This window comes from Saimiri boliviensis, chromosome 11 (genome assembly GCF_048565385.1).
Source record: "Saimiri boliviensis isolate mSaiBol1 chromosome 11, mSaiBol1.pri, whole genome shotgun sequence".
Lineage (NCBI taxonomy): Eukaryota > Metazoa > Chordata > Mammalia > Primates > Cebidae > Saimiri > Saimiri boliviensis.
This window is the reverse complement of record NC_133459.1, coordinates 120,287,444-120,310,235: the sequence shown is the minus strand read 5'-3', so window position 1 is coordinate 120,310,235 and position 22,792 is coordinate 120,287,444.

Here is a 22,792-nt window from a genome sequence, read left to right as displayed (position 1 = left end):
GAGGGTGGATCACGAGGTCGAGAGATAGAGACCATCCTGGTCATCATGGTGAAACCCCATCTCTACTAAAAATACAAAACATTAGCTGGGCATGGTGGCTCGTGCCTGTAATCCCAGCTACTCAGGTGGTTGAGGCAGGAGAATTGCCTGAACCCAGGAGGCGGAGGTTGTGGTGAGCCGAGATCGCGCCATTGCACTCCAGCCTGGGTCACAAGAGCGAAACTCCGTCTCAAAAAAAAAAACAACAACAAAAAAAGTAAATTAGTTTTTAAAACAACCATATCAATACTGTGCCAGAAAAGCAGAGACATCACCAAAATATACTATAGAGGCTACGCTTCATGCAAAGCTGTGAATGCTTATAAAAGCTTCAATGCCGGGGGCCGGGCGCGGTGGGCCAAGCCTGTCATCCGAGCACTTTGGGAGGCTGAGGCGGGCAGATCACAAGGTCAAGACATGGAGACCATCCTGGCCAACATGGTGAAACCCCATCTCTAATAAAAATAGAAAAATTAGCCGGGTGTTGTGGCACACACCTGTGGTCCGGGCTACTTGGGAGGCTGAGGCAGAAGAATTGCTTGAACCCGGGAGGCGGAGGTTGCAGTGAGCCGAGATCGCACCACTGCCCTCCAGTCTGGCGACAGAGCAAGACTCCATCTCAAAAAAAAAAAAAAAAAAAAGCCTCAATGTCAACAGACTCCACTTAGTAGATATTATTATACTTATTAGTATTAGAGGCTGCTGTGTGGACACATTAGTTTTACTGCACAGTGTGGATATTAGTGTTAGGGCATGGTGTACATATTATATTGGTGTTGGAGAACAGTGCAGATATTACATTAACATCAGGGAACCATATGGATAGTATTACATTAGCATTAGATGCAACAGTGTGGATATCAGATTAGCGTTAGAATATTATATTGGTGTGGATATTATGTTGGTGTTAGGGTATGGTATGGATATCATAGTAATGTTAGGGCACGGTGTGATTATTATATTAGAAGCCACTGTGAGAACACATCTTAGCAGCCACTGTGTCTGGATATTGACAATGATACCAGGATGTAGTCGTAATGATGGGATTTGGGGATTTCATTTTTCTAGATGAATTTCTTCCTTTGCTGAGTACTCTAAAGACTCTCTTGTCTGCACTCAGGGCCGTGGAAAGGAAGCTTTTTACTCACCAATGAGTAAGACTTCGTTGACACCACCGTCGTGCTGCCCCGAGGAAGTCTTCGGGCACCTCAGAGGGAAGTTGGTCAGGGGTGGGTTCGTGTGCCCTCTGGTGGCACCAGAGCTCAGCACAGATACTCTTGCTCAGTTTCTCAGCAGACGTGCACCCCCGCCTGGCTGTCCTGAAATACCTATAAAATTCAATATTGAGTTTACTCAATGTAATAATTTTAGAAATTCAAACCAAAGCCGGGCACGGTGGCTCAAGCCTGTAATCCCAGCACTTTGGGAGGCTGAGGCGGGTGGATCACGAGGTCAAGAGATCGAGACCATCCTGTTCAACGTGGTGAAACCCCGTTTCTACTAAAAATACAAAAAATTAGCTGGGCATGGTGGCGCGTGCCTGTAATCCCAGCTACTCAGGAGGCTGAGGCAGGAGAATTGCCTGAACCCAGGAGGCGGAGGTTGCGATGAGCCGAGATCGCGCCATTGCACTCCAGCCTGGGCAACAAGAGTGAAACTCCGTCTCAAAAAAAAAAAAACAAAGAAAGAAAGAAATTCAAACCAAAATGAAGCCCACTGTTGCCATTCCTTCCCAAAGACGGTGATGGAAGACTTTGGAAGCCATGTAGAATCAAATGAATATATACACAAATTAAGAAAAACAAAAACCTACTCAAAATAGTCCAGAGACTGTAATTTTAAATGCAAAACTATAAAAAAATCTAAAAGAAAATCTATATGACGTTGAGTTTGGTGTTGACTTGTAACACAAAGCATCAAATGCCAATTCATGAAAATATTGATAACGGACTTCATAAAACTAAGTATTCTACTGTGCAAAACTGTATGCAGAGAACAAAAAGAAAAGAGATGCTAGAAGATAATGACAAACACATACGTGATTTTAAAACTGGGTAAATATCTGAACAGATACCTAACCGAAGCAAATATACTGATAGTAGGCAGGACATGGTGGCTCATGCCTGTCATCCCACATCTTTCGAAGGCTTAGACGGGTAAATATTCTGACGTCAGAGTTCCAGACCAGCCTGGCCAACATGGCGAAACCCGTCTCTACTAAAAATACAAAAAATTAGCCACGCCTGCTGGTGGGCACCTGTAATCCCAGCTGCTTGGGAGGCTGAAGCAGGAGAATCGCTTAAACATGGGAGGTGGAGGGTGCAATGAGCCAGTATCGTGCCATTGCACTCCAACCTGGGTTACAGAGCAAGAAAGACTCCATCTCAAAAATATATATATATATTGTTAACAACATATCTCATACAGGTTGATGTTTATACGAGGGGAAACTAGTTCGGGTCTACACAGGAAATCTGCACTTTCCTCCCAATTTCGGTGTGATTCAAAAACTAATTTAAAATAAAACCCTTATTTAAAAATTGTAATTTTTAAAAATATCTCCTTACTTATTTGTACTAATAATAAGCAGTAATTGACACTAACTACTCCTACTTTTCAAAACAAGGGCATTCATGATGCTGCAAAGTAATTTATGCAAACATATGTAATTTCAATGAAATGCCTATTTTACAAGATTTATGTTAAAATTACACATCCATGTAAACATATTTATCATATATTTTTTCTGGTGTGGTTCACTTCCTAGGAAATCTGGTCACCTTAGAACCAAGGAAAGACTTCAGATTTTGGACACTATTTCAATTTACAGCAGGACGTTTTCAAAAGTATAACTTTAAAAAAGAAATTAAAATAGCAATTGATTGTGACTGAATCACCTATTATAATGAATGCCTGTCTTTGTTTTGTTTCCCAGCCTTCCTTTTAGCTACAATACAACAAAAGCAAATATTTGCCACTGGAAAAAACTATTCAAAGAAAGACTGTAAAGGGAATTTGTGACCACAATTATTCAATGTTTCATGATGATGCTTTCTAATACTGAAAAGTTAAAAAGGATTACTCAAAGTTATCTCCCCAAAGATGCTTTGAAGTAATCGATGAAACTAGAGAAACAAAAGTGGCAGGACAATCAATGTGACTTTAGATGTCACTGTGTCTCGTGAGAAAAAGTAATTTACCTTTAGAGGATTGCTAAGAATTACTGGAAGCCCAGACTCTGGAATGTATCTAAATTTAGTTGTCAATATCACTAGCAATGAAGGTGATAAAAAGGGATCTGTGTTTTATTTCTGTAATACAATACCAATGCAGTATTTAACGCTCCAAGGAAAATAAGTTATACCTGAAATACAGTTGACAATATCAGAATCAAAATAAGCTTCCTGACCAGGCACGGTGGCTCATGCCTATAATCCCAACACTTTGAGGGGCCAAAGCAGGTGGATAAGCTGAGGTAGGGAGATCGAGACCTGCCTGACCAACATGGAGAAACCCCATCTCTACTAAAAATACAAAAATTACCCAGGCGTGGTGGTGCATGCCTGTAATCCCAGCTACTGGGGAGGATGCGGCAAGACAATTGCTTAAACCAGGGAGGAGGTGGGTGTGCTGGGCCAAGATCACACCATTCCTCTGCCCTACTGTATGTGTAAAAATGCAAAGTCACTGAACCAAACTAAATTGTATTCAGTGGAAGGCTGATCAAAAAATTCAAAAGAATGCAACTTTTGTTTTATCTACTTCTGACCTAGAACCACCCCCCACCCCGCCTTCCTACCTCCAGTTGTTCCACCTCACTGAACCGAATGACTTTACATCTTCACATATTGATTGGTGTCTCATGTCTCTCTAAAAGATATAAAAGCAAGCTCTACCCTGACCACCTTGGGCCCATGTTGTCAGGACCTCCTGAGGCTGTGTCATGGGTATGTCCATAACCCTGGCGAAATAAGCTTTCTGCTTGACTGAGACCTGACTCAGATATTTAGGGATCACAATCCACAATCACCATGGTGTGACATTTGACTACAGCATTCAGTACAGAGATGAGCTATACAGGTATGGTATGTAGCCTGAAAGCAAGAAGCTATACCATATCACTTACACCATCCAGGTTTTACAAGGACACTCAATGGTGTGTGCACAAAGATGAAATCACTAAGGACACATTTCTTAGAAAGTATCCACATTATTAGGGGACACTTGAGTGTATTTTAAATGGTTAAAGCCTAGGAGGAAAAAAAAAAAAAAAAAGCAACTGAACTCCTGTTATGGTTTAATAACAAAGCTTAATAGAGTTAACGTATTTCATCTCATCTAAGATGCTAATAATTAACACACATTATTTTATGCAACATCACAAATAGGCTGCCAATTAAACCAACTTTCTGAAGGACAACAAAAATGTAAACTTTCTTCTATTAATGCCAGGAAAGTAAAATGAATATGAATCATGGTTTTGACATGTTAAAGCAAAAAAGGGGAAAGCCGTTAGCCTGAGGTCTTCCCTAAGCAAACGAAACCGAACTTCGAGGCATGCAAACTGACTTAAAAACGTTATCCAACCAACCAGTCAATGACAAAATACCCAGCTGCCAGCTGGCTGTATGACTATTGACGCTGAGGGAACCATCCCCACAACCGGCGGTCGACCAGCTGGAGCCAATGAGAAACCTCACTCAGCTGCCACCGCTGAGAGCTGGAAGACCCAAGCCCTATTTTTCACTCTGGTGCTTCAGGCACGATTCAAGCATCATTCCTTCCTTCAAATTTGCCTAAAATTCTTCTAACCCCTAAATTCTAACTTTTAACCCTAACCCTTAGCCCTAATCCTCGCCCTAAACCCTAACGATACGTTAGTTTCTACATTTGCACTGATATGTCAGTGTTGATTATTAAAACTTGCACTGCAGCCACCGGGCCTTGGGCGGGGAGAACCTAGGTGCGAAGGATTCAGAGGAGCTTTCGGTGTCCAGTTTTCCATACCGAGATCTTACCAGTCTCTGACCCTAAGCATTGAAGGGCTGCAAACAGGAAGGAATTTATTCACTGTAGACGTGGCCCAGAGTTGTAGCGAGGCTATGCCCGCTAGGCCTGTGCCATGGAGCATGCAGCTCCACACTCACGGTTCCCCACAGATGTATACTGAGAAGACTGCAACCCCGCAGACCGGCAGGATGCCGTGTGATGCACGCCAGGGCCTGGATGCCACACCACGCAAGCCGGCGCTGGGACGATGCACCACATGCCCCTAACCCCAACCCACCCCTAATCCCTAACCCCTAACCCTAACCCTGAGCCTAACCATGTTAAGTACAGGTTGCAATGAGCACAGATTGTGCTAATGCTCTCCACCTTTGGCAACAGAGCTACACTCTGTCTCAAAAAGGAAAAATACAAAAAATTAGCTAGGCATGGTAGTAGGAGACTAATCTCAACTACTTTAGGGGGCTGAGGCAGGGGACTTGTCTGAACCCAGGTAACGAAGGTTACAGTGAACTGAGATCGCCCCACTACACTCAAACCTGGACAACAGTGCAAGACTTCATCTGCAAAGGAAAATAGAGACACGGTTAAACACACACTGCACTAATAAGACATGCAAACAGACATCAGGCACATAACAAGATGATCAGTATCATTACCATTACGACCATCTACACCGAAACCACAATGGCATATACCTTTGACACACACTAGAAAGGCTATAATCTAAAGAAATGTAAAATAACAAGTGTTAGCAAGATCTGAGAGAAATGACCATCCTTAAATACCATATGGTGAATATAAAATAGTGCAGCCTTTTTTGTTTAAATATGTATGTTACTGCGATTTAGGTTTTGGGGTACATTTGAAGAATATTCAAGACTGTCGCATAGGTACATACTTGGCAATGTGGTTTGCTGCCTTTCTCCCTATCACCTATATCGGGCATTTGTCCCCATGATATCCCTCCCCAACTCCCACTACATGCCCTCCACAGACCCCAGTGTGTGATGCTCACCTCCCTTTGTCCATGTGTTCTCACTGTTTAACACCCGCCTATGAGTGAGAACATGCAGTGTTTGATTTTCTGTTCTTCTGTCAGTTTGCCGAGATTGATGCTTTCCAGGTTCATCCGTGTCCGTACAAAGGACACGAACTCGTCGTTTTCTATGTATATGTGCCACATTTTCCCTGTCCAGTCTATCATCGTTGGGCATTTGGGTTGGTTCCAAGTCTTTGCTATTGTAAACCATGCTGCAATGAACATTCGTGTGCACATGTCCTTGTAATAGAACCATTTATAATCCTTTGGATATATACTCAGTAATGGGATTGCTAGGTCAAATGGAATTTCTATTTCTAGGTCCTTGAGGAATTGGCACAGTGTCTTCCACAATGGTTGAACTAATTTGCACTCCCGGCCGGGTGCGGTGGCTCAAGCTTGTAATCCCAGCACTTTCGGAGGCCGAGGCGGGTGGATCACGAGGTCCAGAGATCGAGACCATCCTGGTCAACATGATGAAACCCCATCTCTACTAAAAATACAAAAAATTAGCTGGGCTTGGTGGCGCGTGCCTGTAATCCCAGCTACTCAGGAGGCTGAGGCAGGAGAATTGCCTGAAACCAGGAGGCGGAGGTTGCGGTGAGCCGAGATCGAGCCATTGCACTCCAGCCTGGGTAACAAGCGCGAAACACTGTCTCAAAAAAAAAAAAAAATTTCACTCCCACCAACAGTGTAAAAGTGTTCCTATTTCTCCACATCCTCTCCAGCATCTGTCGTCTCTAGATTTTTTAACGATGGCCATTCTAACTGGCGTGAGATGGTATCTCAATGTAGTGTTGATTTGCATTTCTCTACTGCAGCCTATTTTTAACACAGTTTGCTGTTTCCTCAAAAAGTTAAAAATACGCCGGGCATGATAGCTAATGCCTATAATCACAGCACACTGGGAGACAGAGACAGGTGGATCACATGAGTCCGGGAGTTAAAAGCTAGCCAGGATGACACAGCAAAACCCAACCTCTACTAGAAATACAAAAATTAGCCAGGCATGGTGCCACACACCTGTAGTCCCAGCTACATGGGAGGCTGAGACAGGAGGATTGCGTGAGCCCAGAATGTGGAGGCTGCAGTAAGCTGAGATTGCATCACTGCACTGCAGCCTAGGAGACAGCACAAGACCTCATCTCAAAATGGAAAGGCCAAACATGGTGACTCACACCTGTAATCCCAGCACTTTGAGGGGTGGAGGCAGAAGGATCTCTTGAAGTCAGCAGTTAAAAACCACCTTGGCCAGCGTGGCAAAACCCGGTCTCTACTAAAAATATGAAAATTATCTGGGTGTGGTGGTATGCACCTGTAATCCCAGCTACTTCGGAGGCTGAGGCAGGAGAATTGCTTGAACCCAAGAGACTGAGGTTCCAGTGAGCTGATATCAGGCCACTGCACTCCAGCCTGGCCAACAGAGGCAAGATCGCACCAAAAAAAAAAAAAAAAAAGAAAGAAAGAAAGAAAAGAAAAGCAAACCATAATGCCTGGGACTGGAGGAGTGTAGTGGCTCACGCCTATAATCCAGCACTTTGGCAGACTGAGACGAGCACGTACCTCATGTTGGGAGTTTGAGACCAGCCTTACCAACATAGAGAAACCTCGTCTCTACTGAAAATACAAAAATTAACTGGGCATGGTGGTGCTCACCTGAGGAATCACTTGAACTTGGGAGGTGGAAGTTGCAGTAAGCCGATTGTGCTACTACACTCCAGGCCTGGGTGTCAGAGCGAGACTCCGTCTCCAAAAGAAAAAAAAAATACCAAAACTTAGCTGGGCATGTTAACAGGAGCCTGTAATCTCAGCTACTCGAAAGGTGAGACACAAGAGTCATGTGAACCCAAGAGTGGGAGGTTGCAGTGAGCCGAGATCGCACCACTGCACTTTAGCCTGGGTAAAAGTGCAAGACTCCATCTCAAATTAAAAAAAGAAAGTGAAAAGACAGCACACAGTGCATTATATATCTAACAATAGTCTGTTAACCACAGTGTATAATTTGTCTGACTCAACAACAAAAGCAACCAAATTACAAAATCTAAAAACAGCTGAACACACACTTCAACAATATGACATGCAAATGGAAAACAAGCACATAACAGGATGATCAATATAACTCTCATTATGGCAATCTACATGGAAACCACAATGATAAACTCCTTTAACACACACTCAAAAGGCTATAATCCAAATAAATAGAAAATAACAAGTGTTAGCAAGGTCAGAGAGAAATCACCATCCTTAAATACCATATGTGAATATAAAATGGTGCAGCCTATTTTTAACATAGTTTCGTATTTACTCACAAGTGAAAAATAGTCTGGGCACAATAGCTGATGTCTGCAACCACAGCACATTGGGAGGTCGAGACAGGTAAATCACGTTGAGTCCAGCAGTTCAAGGTCACCCAGGACGACTTAGCAAAACCCAGTCACAACTAAAAATACAAAAATTAGCCAGGCATGGTGGCACGCACCTGTAGTCACAGCTACTTGGGAGGCTGACACAGGAGGATTGTTTGAGTCCAGAATGTGGAGGTTGCAGCAAGCCGAGATCACACCACTGCACTCCAGCCTGCGAGACGGCACAAGACCCTGTCTCAAAAAAGAAAGGCTGGGCATGGCAGCTCATGCCTGTAATCCCAGCATTTTGGGAGGCTGAAGCAGAAAGATCGCTTGAGGTCAGGAGTTCGAGACCAGCTTGCCCAACATGGTGAAACCCCATCGCGACTAAAAACATGAAAATTAGTCAGGCATGGCAACAGGTACCTGTAATCTCAGCTACTTGGGAGGCTGAGGCACAAGAATTGCTTGAACCCAGGAGGCAGAGGTTCCAGTGAGCCGTTGTCAGGCCACTGCACTCCAGCCCGGCCAACAGAGCAAGACCTATCTCAAAATAAAAAAGAAAGAAAACCAAAATACCTAGGAGTGGCAGGTGCAGTGGCTCACGCCTGTAATCCCAGCACTACGGGGAGTTGAGGCAAGCAAATCAACTGAGGTTGAGAGTTTGAGACCAGCCTGACCATTGTGGAGAAACAACATCTCTATAAAAAATACAAAAATTTGCCAGGCGTGGTGGCACAGGCCTGTAATCCCAGCTAGTCAGAAGGCTCAGGGAGAAGAATCGCATGAACCCGGGAGGTGGAAGTTGCAGTGAGCCGATATTGCACTAATGCACTCCTGCCTGGGTGACACAGCAACAGCAATACACCATCTCAAAAATCAATAAATAAATACAGAAAATTGGCTGAGCATGGTACTGGGAGTATGTAATGTCAGCTACTTGGCAGGCTGAGGCAGGAGAATCATCTGAAACCAGGAGGTAGAGGTTGCCGTGAGCAGAGATCACACTACTGCACTCCAGCCAGGGAAACAGAGCTAGAGTCTGTCCATCTCACGAAAAAAAAAAAGAAAAAAAAAAAAAGATAGGGGGAACACAACCCACAGAAAGGAAGAAAATATTTGTGCATTACATGTCTAACAGTCTGTTAGCCACGATGTGTTATTTGTATAAATCAACAACAAAAACAACCAAATTACTAAATGGAGAAACAGCTGAACCCACACTCCGCCAATAAAACACTGAAATGTAAAACAGGCACATAAGAGATGGATAATATCATTATCATTACGGCCATCTTAACTGTATGACATACTCAATGTCATACGCAATGACATACACACGCTTTGCCAAAAATACATGTAAATGGAAAACAAGCACATAAAAAGATGATGACTATCATGATTATGGCCATCTAAACTGAAACTATGACATACTCCCTCACACATCCTAGAAAGGATATAATCCAACAAATGTTAATTAACAAGTGTTGGCAAGGTGAGAGAGAAACCACAATCTTTAAATACTGTACAGGGAACAAAAATGGTGCATCCTGTGTTTAACATAGTTCAGTAATTCCTCAAAAAGAAAAAAAACTAGCTGGGCACATGAGTTGATGCCTGTAATCCCAGCACAAGGGGAAGCTGAGGCAGGTGCATCGCGTGACTCCAGGAGTTCAAGACCAGCAAGGATGACAAAGCAAAACCACCTCTCTACTGGAAATAAAAAAATTAGCCAGTTCATGGTGGCACACACCTTCAGTCCCAGCTATTTGGGAGGCCAAAACGAGAGGACTGCTTGAGCCCACAATGTGGAGGTCGCAGTAAGCCAGGATCACAGCCCTGCACTCCAGCTTGGGTGCCAGCATAAGATCCTGTCTCAAAAAAGAAAGCATGGCCATGGTGGTTCATGCCTGTAATCCCAGCACAAGGGGAAGCTGAGGCAGGTGAATCATGTGACTCCAGGAATTCAAGACCAGCAAGGACGACATAGCAAAACCACCTCTCTACTGAAAAAAACAAAATTAGCCAGTTCATGGTGACACGCACCTGTAATCCCAGCACTTTGGTAGGCTGAGACGGACAAATCATTTAACATTCGGAGTTCAAGACCAGCTTGGCCAATACGGCAAAACCCCGTCTCTACTAAAAATATGAAAATTACCAGGGCTTGCTAGCATGCACTTAAAATCCCAGCTACTTGGGAGGCTGAGGCAGGAGAACTGCTTGAACCCAGGAGGTGGAGGCTGCAGTAAGCTGTTATCAAGCCACTGCACTCTAGCCTGGCTGACACAGCAAGAGCCCGTCTGAAAAAGAAATAGGAAAGAAAACCAAAATGCCTGAGAGTGGCAGGGTGCAGTGGCTCTCACCTGTTATCCCAGGAATTTGGGAGGCTGAGGCGAGCAGAGCACGTCAGCAGTTCGAGACCAACCTGACCAACATGAAGAACACCTGTCTCTACGGAAAATACAAAAATTAGCCGGGCATAGTGGCATGTGCCTGTAATTCCAGTTCCTCAGCTGGCTGAAGTAGGATGATCACTTTAACCCGAGAGGTGAAGTTTGCACTGAGCCATGGTCGTGCTACTGTACTCCAGCCTGGGCGACAGAGAAAGACTCTGTCTCAAAAACATTCAAATAATTTCACACTAGAATAGTTATACTAAAAAAAAAAAAAAAAAAAGAGTTGACAAAGATGTGAAGAAACTTGAACCCTTAAACACTGCTTCTGACAGTATTAAACGGTCCAGCCTATGTGTAAAATCATTTGGTGTTTCTTCAAACACTTACAAATAGATTTGCCATCTGACTCAATGATTCTGTTCCACGGCATATACCGCAAAGAACTGAAGACAGGTGTTCAAACAAAAACCTGTATGCTCTTTAAATGTGTCAAGGTGACAAATATGCAGGAAAGTCTGGGGAACAGTGCCAGGAAAAGAAAACTGGATCAGAACAATGAAAAAATACATCATACTCCCAGCTGGTGCAGAAGGTAAAAGTGAAATGAGTTTGTAGACTGAATTATCATGTAGGAACCATGAGGATTTCCTGATCTAGGGGTTATGTGGTGGTTACCTGGGAGAGTGTACTTTGGGTAAAATATACTGAAGTATTTTCTCGGACATTGTATATCTGGTACAGCAACAACTGCTGCAAAATCTAAGAGAAGAAACAGGTTATACTTTGTACTGCTATTGGAAGACTCTTAGAAGTGTGACATTACTGGAAAGTAAACTACTTTTTAGAACAACCATATCAATACCATGCCAGGAAGGCAAAGACCTCATCAAAATCCATTATAGAGGCTATAGTTCAACCAAAGCTGTGAAATCCTTATAAAAATCTCCATGTCAACAGAGTCCACTTAGTAGACACTATTGTATTTACCAGTATTAGCTACTGCGTGGATATATTAGTGTTATGGCATGTGGATTTTAGTGTTAGGACATGGTGTGAATATTATATTGGTGTTAGGGCATGGTGTGATGACTGTATTACAGACCACTATGAGAATACTTATTAGCAGCCGCTGTGTCTTGGACACTGGAAAGATCAGAACGTAGTCAAAACAGTGGATGTGAGGGTTTCCTTTTTCTAACTGAAATCCTTCCTCTGCTGAGTACTCTCTAAAGTACTCTCTCTCCTCTGCACTCAGGGCTTTGGACGGGAAGTTTGTTACTCACCAATGAACAACACCAAGTTGACACGACCTTCATGCTGCCCTGAGGAAGATAAAGCTCCTTGCGGCTTCTGGCATCTCAGACAGAAGTTGGTCAGGGGTGGGTTCGTGCGCCCTCTGGTGACGCCAGAGCTCAGCACAGACACTCTTGCTCAGTTCCTAGGTGGACGTGCAACCCCGCCTGGCTGTCCTAAAATACCTATAAAATTCAATATTGACTTTATTTCTCTACTAAAAATACAAAAAATTAGCTGGGCATGGTGGCGCGTGCCTGTAATCCCAGCTACTCGGGAGGCTGAGGCAGGAGAATTGCCTGAACCCAGGAGGCGGAGGTTGCGATGAGCCGAGATCGCGCCATTGCACTCCAGCCTGGGCAACAAGAGTGAAACTCCGTCTCAAAAAAAAAAAAAAGAAAGAAAGATATTCAAACCAAAATGAAGCCCACTGTAATCATTTCTTCCCAAAGATGGCGATGGAAGACTTTGGAAGCCATGTAGAATTAAATGAATATATACACAAATTAAGAAAAACAAAAACCTACTCAAAATAGTCCAGAGACTGTAATTTTAAATGCAAAACTATAAAAAATCTAAAATAAAATCTCTATGACGTTGAGTTTGGTATTGACTTGTAACACAAAACATCAAATGCCAATTCATGAAAATATTGATAACACAGACTTTATACAACTAAGTATTCTACTGTGCAAAACTGTATTCAGAGAACAAAAAGACAAGAGAGATGTGAGCAGGTATTTACAAAACACATACGTGATTTTAAAACTGGGTAAATACCTGAACAGATACCTAACCGAAGCAAATATACGGATAGTAGGCTGGACATGGTGGCTCATGCCTGTCATCCCACAACTTTCGAAGGTTTAGACGGGTAAATAATCTGAGATCAGGAGTTCCAGATCAGCCTGGCCAACATGGCGAAAACCCATCTCTACTAAAAATACAAAAATTTAGCCACACATGCTTGGTGGGCACCTGTAATCCCAGCTGCTTGGGAGGCTGAAGCAGGAGAATCACTTAAACATGGGAGGTAGAGGGTGCAATGAGCCAGTATCATGCCATTGCACTCCAAACTGGGTTACAGAGCTAGAAAGACTCCATCTCAAAAAATAATAATAATAATAATAATAATTAATAACATATCTGATACGTGTTGATATGTTAATACGAGGAAAAACTAGTTCGGGTCTACACAGGAAATCTGCATTTTCCTCCCAATTTCAGTGTGATTCTAAAACTAAATTAAAATAAAACCTTTATTTAAAAATTGTAATTTTTAAAAATATCTCATTTGTACTAATAAGTAGTAATTGACGCTAACTACTCCTACTTTTCAAAACAAGGGCATTCATGTTGCTGCAAAGTAATTTATGCAAACATATAAAATTTCAATGAAATGCCTATTTTACAAGATTTACATTAAAATAACACATCCATGTAAACATATTTATCATATCTTTTCTCTTGTGGTGTGGTTCACTCTCTAGGAAATCTGGTCACCTTAGAACCAAGGAAAGAATTCAGATTTTGGAGACTATTTCAATTTACAGCGGGACATTTTCAAAGGTATAACTTTTTTAAAAAAAATTAAAATAGCAATTGATTGTGACTGAATCACTTATTATAATGAATGCTTGTCATTGTTTTGTTTCCCAGCATTCCTTTTAGCTATAATACAACAAAAGCAAATATTTGCCACTGGAAAAAAATATTCAAAGAAAGACTGTAAAGGGAATTTGTGACCACAATTATTCAATGTTTCATGACGATGCTTTCTAATACTGAAAAGTTTAAAGGGATAGTCAAAGTTATTCCCCCAAAGATGCTTTGAAGAAATTGATGAAACTAGAGAAACAAAAGTGGAAGGACAATCAATGCGACTTTAGATGTCACCGTGTCTTGTGAGAAAAAGTAATTTACCTTTAGAGGATCGCTACGAATTACTGGAAGCCCAGACTCTGGAATGCATCTAAATTTAGTTGTCAATATCACTAGCAATGAATGTGATAAAAAGGGATCCGTGTTTTATTTGTGTAATACAATACCAATGCAGTATTTAACGCTCCAAGGAAAATAAGTTATACCTGAAATACAGTTGACAATATCAGAATCAAAATAAGCTTCCTGACCAGGTACGGTGGCTCATGCCTATAATCCCAACACTGTGAGGGGCCAAAGCAGGTGGATGACCTGAGGTCGGGAGCTCGAGACCCGCCTGACAAACACGGAGAAACCGCATCTCTACTAAAAATGCAAAAATTACCCAGGCGTGGTGGTGCATGCCTGTAATCCCAGCTACTGAGGAGGATGCGGCAAGACAATCGCTTAAACCAGGGAGGAGGTGGGTGTGCTGGGCCAAGATCACACCATTCCTCTGCCCTACTGTATGTGTAAAAATGCAAATTCACTGAACTAGACTAAATTGTATTCAGTGGAAGGCTGATCAAAAAATTCAAAAGAATGCAACTTTTGTTTTATCTACTTCTGACCTAGAACCACCCCCCACCCCGCCTTCCTACCTCCAGTTGTTCCACCTCACTGAACCGAATGACTTTACATCTTGCACATATTGATTGGTGTCTCATGTCTCTCTAAAAGATATAAAAGCAAGCTCTACCCTGACCACCTTGGGCCCATGTTGTCAGGACCTCCTGAGGCTGTGTCATGGGTATGTCCATAACCTTGGCGAAATAAGCTTTCTGCTTGACTGAGAACTGACTCAGATATTTAGGGATCACAATCCACAATCACCATGGTGTGACATTTGACTACAGCATTCAGTACAGAGATGAGCTGTACAGGTATGGTATGTAGCCTGAAACCAAGAAGCTATACCATATCACTTACACCATCCAGGTTTTATAAGGACGCTCGATGGTGTGTGCACAAAGATGAAATCACTAAGGATACATTTCTGAGAAAGTATCCACATCGTTAGGAGATGCATCACTGTGTTTTAAATGGTTAAAGCCTAGGAGGAAAAAAAAAGCAACTGAACTCCTGTTATGGTTTAATAACAAAGCTTAATAGAGTTAACACATTTCGTCTAATCTAAGATGCTAATGATTAACAAACATTATTTTATGCACCATCAGAAGTAGGTTGCCAAGAAAACCGACTTTCTCAATAACAACAACAACAAAAAAAAACTTACTTTTGTTAATGTCAGTAAAGTAAAATGAAAATGAATTATGGTTCTGATACATTAAAGCAAAGAAGGAAGAAGCCGTTAGCCTGAGGTCTTGCCTAAGCAAATGGAAACCAAACTTGGAGTCATTTAAACCGACTTAAAAACATTAACCAACCAACCAGTCAATAACAAAAAGCCCAGCTGCCAGCTGGCTGTATGATTAGGGACGCTGAGGGAACCATCCCCACAACCGGTGGTCGCCCAGCTGGAGCCAACGAGAAACCTCACTCAGCTGCCTCCACTAAAAGCTCGAAGCCCCAAGCCCTTTTTTCCATTCTCCTGCTTCAGGCATGATTTATGAATCATTCCTGTGCTCAAACGGTTTAATTTATTTGGCCTAAAATTTTTCTAACCCCTGTATCCTAACCCCTAACTGGTAACCCCGAACTCTAACCCTATCCGCTAGCCCTAATCCTCACCCTAAACCCTAACCATACGTTAGTTTCTATGTTTGCACTGATATGTCCGTGTTGAGTATTGAAACTGCGGTACCGGCAGGGCCGCATGAATGGTGCGGATTTTATAGTAACATGTTTGGACTGAGGCCTTGCGTTAGCATTAGGTATTTCCTACCTGAGCACTGGGCTTATTGTATCCGTATTTCAGAGGCCATCTCTGCCTCAGGAACGCTCCATTTGTCTTCTGAGGCTGCTGGGTGCCCCTCACACCGCAGCCGCCTGGCCTTGGGCGGGAGAACCAAGGTGCGCAGGGTTCAGAGGGGCTTTTCGTGTCCAGTTTCCCACACAGAGCTCTTCGTACTAGTCTCTGACCCTCAGCAGTCAGGAATGCAAACAGGAAGGATTTTACTCACCGTGGACACGGCCCAGAGTTGTCCCAAACCGAGGCTGTGCCCGCTACGTCTGTGCCGTGGAGAACGCAGCTCCGCAGATTGCCCTGACGCCCACTGAAAAGGCACGCTCGGGCGCCCCCTGCTGGTGGCCAGGCGGTGGGGCCCTCTTGCTCATGGTCCTGTGTCTGCACCCCCTGATGGCAGCTGGGGCCACCGCAAGCCCCTCTTGCAGTAAGAACCCCGCCCCAAGGTGTGTGCTGAGGTCAGGAGTTCAAGACCAGCATGATCAACACGGTGAAACCCCATCTCTACAAAAAATACAAAAATTAGCTGGGTGTGGTGGCATGCACCTGTAATCTCAACTCCGGAGGCGGAGGCAGGAGAATTGCTTAGAACCTGGGAGGTGGAAGTAGCAGTGAGCCGAGATTGCACCATTGTACTCCAGCCTGGGAGACAGAGAAAGACTCGGTCTCATAATAAATAAATATGTAAATAAAAATTTAAAAGTAGGTAAACTATTGCTTCACGAGGACAGCATTTCTGTTTGGGATGATGAGAAAGTATAGAAACAGATGGTAGTGATTGTTGCACAATATTGTAAAGCTACCAAACGCCACTGAATTGTACACTTAAAGGTGGTACATTTATCCAAGTTTATTATCTATTTCTACAAACATTCACGAAGGCTGGACCCCTGAAATGTCAAAGTCATGATCCAAGGTGGGGAAGGGTGAGTGGGTTTTGTTCTCCTTTTAGTACTGCTCGGTTTGTTCTCAACCTGAAGTCGGCTGGGCTAACATCCAATGCTTGGTAGGGTAGGTGTATTACATGCATTTGCGGGACGAGTAGCGTGGCTCACACATGTAATCCCTACACTTTGGGAGGCTGAGGTGGGCAGATTGCCTAAGCTCAGGAGCTCAAGACCAGCCTGGACAACATGGTGAAACCCTGTCTCTACTAAAAATACAAAAATTACCTAGGTGTGGTAGGGTGCTTGTAGTCCTAGCTACCCGGTAGGCTGAGGCAGGAGAATCACTTGAACCCGGGAGGCAGAGGTTGCAGGCAGTGAGCCAGGATGGAATCACTGTACTGCAGCCCAGGCAACAGAGCCAGACTCCACCTCCAAAAATAAAAATAAAAATAAATAGGACAGGTACAGTGGCTCATGACTGTAATCCCAGCACTTTAGGAGACTGATATAGGCAGACTACCTGAGGTTAAAAGGTCGCGACCAGCCCGGCCAACATGGTGAAACCCAATCTCTACTAAAAATACAAAATTTACCCAGTGCTCATGCCTGTAATGCCAGCCACTCTGGAGGCTGAGGCAGGAGAATCACTGGAACCTGATAGGCAGAGGTTGCAGTGAGCCAAGACTGCACCACTACACTCCAGCCTGGATGACAGTGTGAGACTCTGTCTCAAAAAATAAATGAAGGCCAGGCACGGTGGCTCAAGCCTGTAATCCCAGCACTTTGGGCGGCCGAGGCAGGTGGATCACGAGGTCAAGAGATCGAGACCATCCTGGTCAACATGGTGAAACCCCATCTCTACTAAAAATACAAAAAATCAGCTGAGCATGGTGGCACGTGCCTGTAATCCCAGCTACTCAGGAGGCTGAGGCAGGAGAATTGCCTGAACCCAGGAGGCGGAGGTTGCGGTGAGCGGAGATCGCTCCATTTTACTCCAGCCTGGGTAATGAGAGTGAAACTCCGTCTCAAAAAAAAAAAAAAAAAAAAAAAAAAAAAAAAAAAAAAAAAATTACCCTGCCTCAGGTATTGTGTTACAGAAGCAAAAAATGGACTAAGACGCAAATGTGGGAAACAACCCTCTGAAGGTGTAGCGAAAACGGTACTGACCTAAGTCTCTTTAACAATGAACAGAATCTGTAGGCTGAAGGAAAATATACTTCATCATTGGATTCCATTTTATACTTCTTTCCAACAGGGTAATGGTGAACAATTGTAAAACTACAGTATCTGTATCTGGAATCAAACAATGAGTTATATAAGTCGCAGATGGTGGGAACCAGGTCCCTCACTGTTGAAGTGGGAGGTTATAAATTAGCAAGGGGAGAAGGGTAGATTCATGTGATAGTAGATCAGAGGTGAAGACATCAACATAAACTTGTGTTTAGTTTAATACAGATACATACAGTTCCACATCAAAACCTTCCTAACTAGGTGTGTATAGGTAGGTGACATACACACACATACTTCCTAGCATTGCTAATGAGAGACTAGATACAATGTGCTTACTCAGCAGCCAGATACAAGTTTTCCTATTGTTCTGAAAGGAATCAGGCTCATTTAAGAAATGTCTGATACTAGAACTGGGACAGTAAATATATGAGCCAGGATAATCTTGAAGTATCAGAAAGTAAGTACTAAAAAAAAATTGAAATATGTCAAAGGAAAATTGGAGCCAATAAAAAGAGCTACCGCTGGCCAACACAGGAAAGAACTGTTCAACATACTGCTGCAGTGTTTAATACTAACTAAAGCTTCAAGTAATTATCTGTGTCTCCATTTGTATGGGTAGGTGAATAAGCAAATGGAGTTGAATAGAAATCTCCTTTGCAAAAGAATTCCAAATACTTAATGTAGACACTCAGCCATCAAGAAGGTGGAGCTAACGCCTCACTCCTTGAATATGGGCTTTACATATGTGTGAACTTATTTTTCACATTTTTTTTCTTGTGCTGTGGATGTGTCCTGGGTTCATCCTCTAAAATGCTGTTCACCTTAGACCAGGAAAAAAAATAATAATCTTACAGATTCTATTTCAATTCATGGATATTTTAACAAGAGTGACTTTGTAAAAATATGTTCCAATGGCTGATTGACTCATTGTGACTGGATCACTTATTCCAAATATTTCTTGTCTGTTTTTTCCAGTGTCTGCCTTTTAGCCATAATACACCAGAATCAAATATTGGCCACTGGGAAAAAATATTTAAAGAAAAAAAGAATGTGAACCGAACTTGTGACCATGATAATTCAATGTCTCACCGCAACACTTCCTAAAACAGAAAAGTTTAAAACGATATTTAAAGTCAATTTCCTCAATAGAGCTTTGCAGAAAATGAGGAAACTAGAGAAACAAAATTGGCAGGACACCCTATGGGTGATTTTAGATGTTTCTATGTTTTATAGGGAAAAAATACTTTACACTTAAAATAATCACAAAGAATTATTGGAAACTCAAACTCTGGAATGTTTCCAAATTTAGTTGAACTTCTATGTAATTCTGTCTATTTAGCTAGTCATGAAGTTGATACTTTTTTTAAAAATCTCTGCCTTATTTGTGTAATAAAATACACAATGAATAATTAATGCTCATAGGAAAACATGTTTGACCTTGTGAAAAGAAAATAAATCTTGGGGAACCAAAATCACTACGCTAAAGGGAAAAGTCAAGCTAGGGACTGCTTAGGGCAAACCTGCCTCCCGTTCTATCCAAAGTCACCCATCCGCTCACCAACATAAATGCATATCTGAATGCCTCATTTGGAAAGGGTAATCAGCAACTCAAAAGAATGAAACCATTCATCGTTATCTACCTATGATCTGGAAGGCCCCTGTCTGGCCTTCTCTTCAAGTTGTCTCACCTTTCTGGACTGAACCAATGTACATCTTACACATAATGATTGAAGTCTCATGTCTCCCTGAAATATATAAAACCAAGCTGTGCTCCTACCACCTGGGGCACATGTTGTCGGGACCTCATGAGGATACATCACAGGGGCGGGGATCCTCAAACTTGGCAAAATTAACTCCCTAAGAAATCTGAGACCTGTCTCAGATTTTTGGGGTTCACACATGTAATGTAGGTTGTTAATGTTTGTAAAACACACATTGTTCTATCTACTATTAAAACTATACTGCCAATTAACCTTAGACTTTCTCAACAAAATAAAAATGTTGAGGTACAAATAATATATTGACATTTAAATAATGTTGCAAGTTTTCATATGCCTACATTTTATTATTTAATATGCCTGTTTTGACTACTTTAATGCTATAAGAAAAATGAGTAATTAAAACATGAATAAAAGTGTTTACAGGGGGTGGACATGTTTTCTCCAGCCTCAGGATTGGGGTGACTTGAAAGGCACCTGCGCATCCCCAGCTTTCATCCCAGCTGTCCTGATGGTGGCTCTAAGCATTTCTCCTTTCTCTATATGAAGACCTCACCCCAGAAAGAAACCCAAATCTTACAATATGTTAGGACACGCTACAATGATGAACAGCCAAAGCCTCAGGCAAGGGATGCTTCTGAAAACAAGACTTGTAGAATATAATGTGTGGAAGTAAAGCCAGTGTCAGAGTTCCTTCCTCTGCACACACAGGGAGCAGACAGGAAGCTTTTCACGTGGCCTGCAGTCATGTCTCCCCAGGCCAGACTTGAGGAGAACAAAACTTTGGTCTTCACTATGGACACGCTACCAGGTGCTCCAAAGCCATGGCCTCTCCTCACATGGGTCCTGAGGAGAACAAAGCTCTGCTTCTAATCCTAACCTCATCTGTAGACTTTGACCCTGACCCTAAACCCTGATCCATACCCTGTTCTATAATTCTGACCCTGACTTGACCCTGACTTTTATCTTGACCCTGACCTTGACCCCACCTCTAACCATACTTCTGGCCCTGACCCTGACCCAGGCCCAGACCCCAATTCTATCCCTATTATTATCACTACAATCTATCTCTAATCTTACCCTCTAGTGCCAAACAGCTGTACCCAAAAGCACCTTTTGATTATTTAACTTCTTTTCCTTGAATTCTCTAAGGACATCCTAAAGGAGATGTCATTATGTATTCTGCAGTCCCTCTGAGTGGTATGGCTTCAGATAAGAAGTTCTAACACTTTGCAAGACAGAAGAAGTGTGAAGGGTAGCAGCACTGGGTTGTCAGGAATGCATGCTGGCATGCTGGCATTCACGATAGTCATTGGCACTGTTCTCCGCATATTTTCAGTTCATTTTATATCAACGCATTCTGACTGTTCCATCCCACCTACTTAAATGTTTGCATGGCCACATGACTTTTTTTTTTTTTTTTTTTTTTGCCATTGGAGGTTAGAAGACATAATATGTGACTTCTTCAGGAGAAATCTCCAAGAAACAGTTCTATCCAGCATGCTTTTTGTCTTTTCTAGAGCAATGGGGATCTTACTGATGGTACCTCCTTCAGCCTTGATTCCTGTGTTAGGACGACACAGCACAGAGCGACCACTCGCCTGACCCATGATGAGATGCAAATAAATGAGGAAGAAGATTTTTGAGCCACTGAAACTTGGAGGTTGTTTGTCACCGTGGTTTAACCAGCCCCCACTGACTGATGCAGGGCTGAAGAATGAGTCAGAACTGGGTCTGGACATGCGAAGTGCACTCCTCCAGGCTAAGTAAAGTTCAAGTCTTGGTGCAAAGGTAACAGTGAGCACGATGTGTTATTAGCATGAGTGTGGGATACATAAGGTATGTCAGGTGAGAATAATGAGAGACTCAACGTTAAAAGACAGTGCCAGTTTGGACTGTGGAGAGATTCCAATGTCCTACTTAGCATTTGAGACTGTGATGGCTGAACAAACTCATTAAGATCCCTAAATGAAGGCTTGGGATGAATATCCGAGGGTGTCTAATATACCAATTATTCATCCTAGAATGGGCAGAGTCCTTGACCCCATTCTAGGGAGACTTCCAAAAGAAAAAAGACCTGCATTTCTCCAACTACCCACACTGAGAGACTTTCCTGCACGTCTGAGCTGTGGCTAACACTCCTCACCTTTCATTCTGTCCTCAGTGTTTTGGGGAAACACCTTTAACTCTCTCTGACTTACAGGTTAGTAAGTGGCCCTTATAATTCCCTCCAGAGATAGAAAAGACTAATGATGAGGGAGTCTGAGCTCACAGCAGCAAGTGGGCATGTGTGCTCAGCAGCCATGTGGCTCATCTGCTAGATTACTACATATGATGTTCTGCAATGTTGCTTAACACAACGGGACTCTCTCGCAACTCAGAAGGTTTAATTGCTCACCTGCTTCTTTTTCTGCCCTCTTGGGCTCCTAAAATGAAAAGACCTCTAGGCTGATACAGTGAGTCAAAGGAGTGCCAACCATATCACAGCAAAATAAAGATCCCTAAAAAATCCCTGGCCTAAGATGACAGCCTTGGCTGGGTAAGTCTGAATGTGCTCACAGTGGACATGGGAGCGTGAAGGTGGTCAAAATGTTCACATTAAAGAACTTCCACACAGACTGCAAGAAAAGAGGGAGGAATGGAGGTGGCAGCACGAGTCCCTAAAATAATAGCAGATGTTTTGAGATCAGTTATATTCTTTCCGACAAAAATTAGAGACAGAAACCAAAGTTTAGCCTGAAGCGACAATTAACTGGGCAATGAGCCAGAGGCACATGTGGCATAGACAGATTTAAGTGTTCTCCCTTATATTAATATAAATACTAAATTAATGTCATATAAATATAAACACTTGGGTCTACAGTAGTTTTAAAGGAGATCTCACAAATGGGTTTGGCTTTTTTTTTTTTTTTTTTTTGAGACGGAGTTTCACCCTTGTTACCCAGGCTGGAGTGCAGTGGCGCGATCTCGGCTCACCGCAACCTCCGCCTCCTGGGTTCAAGAATTCTGCCTCCACCTCCCTAGTAGCTGGGACTACAGGCGTGC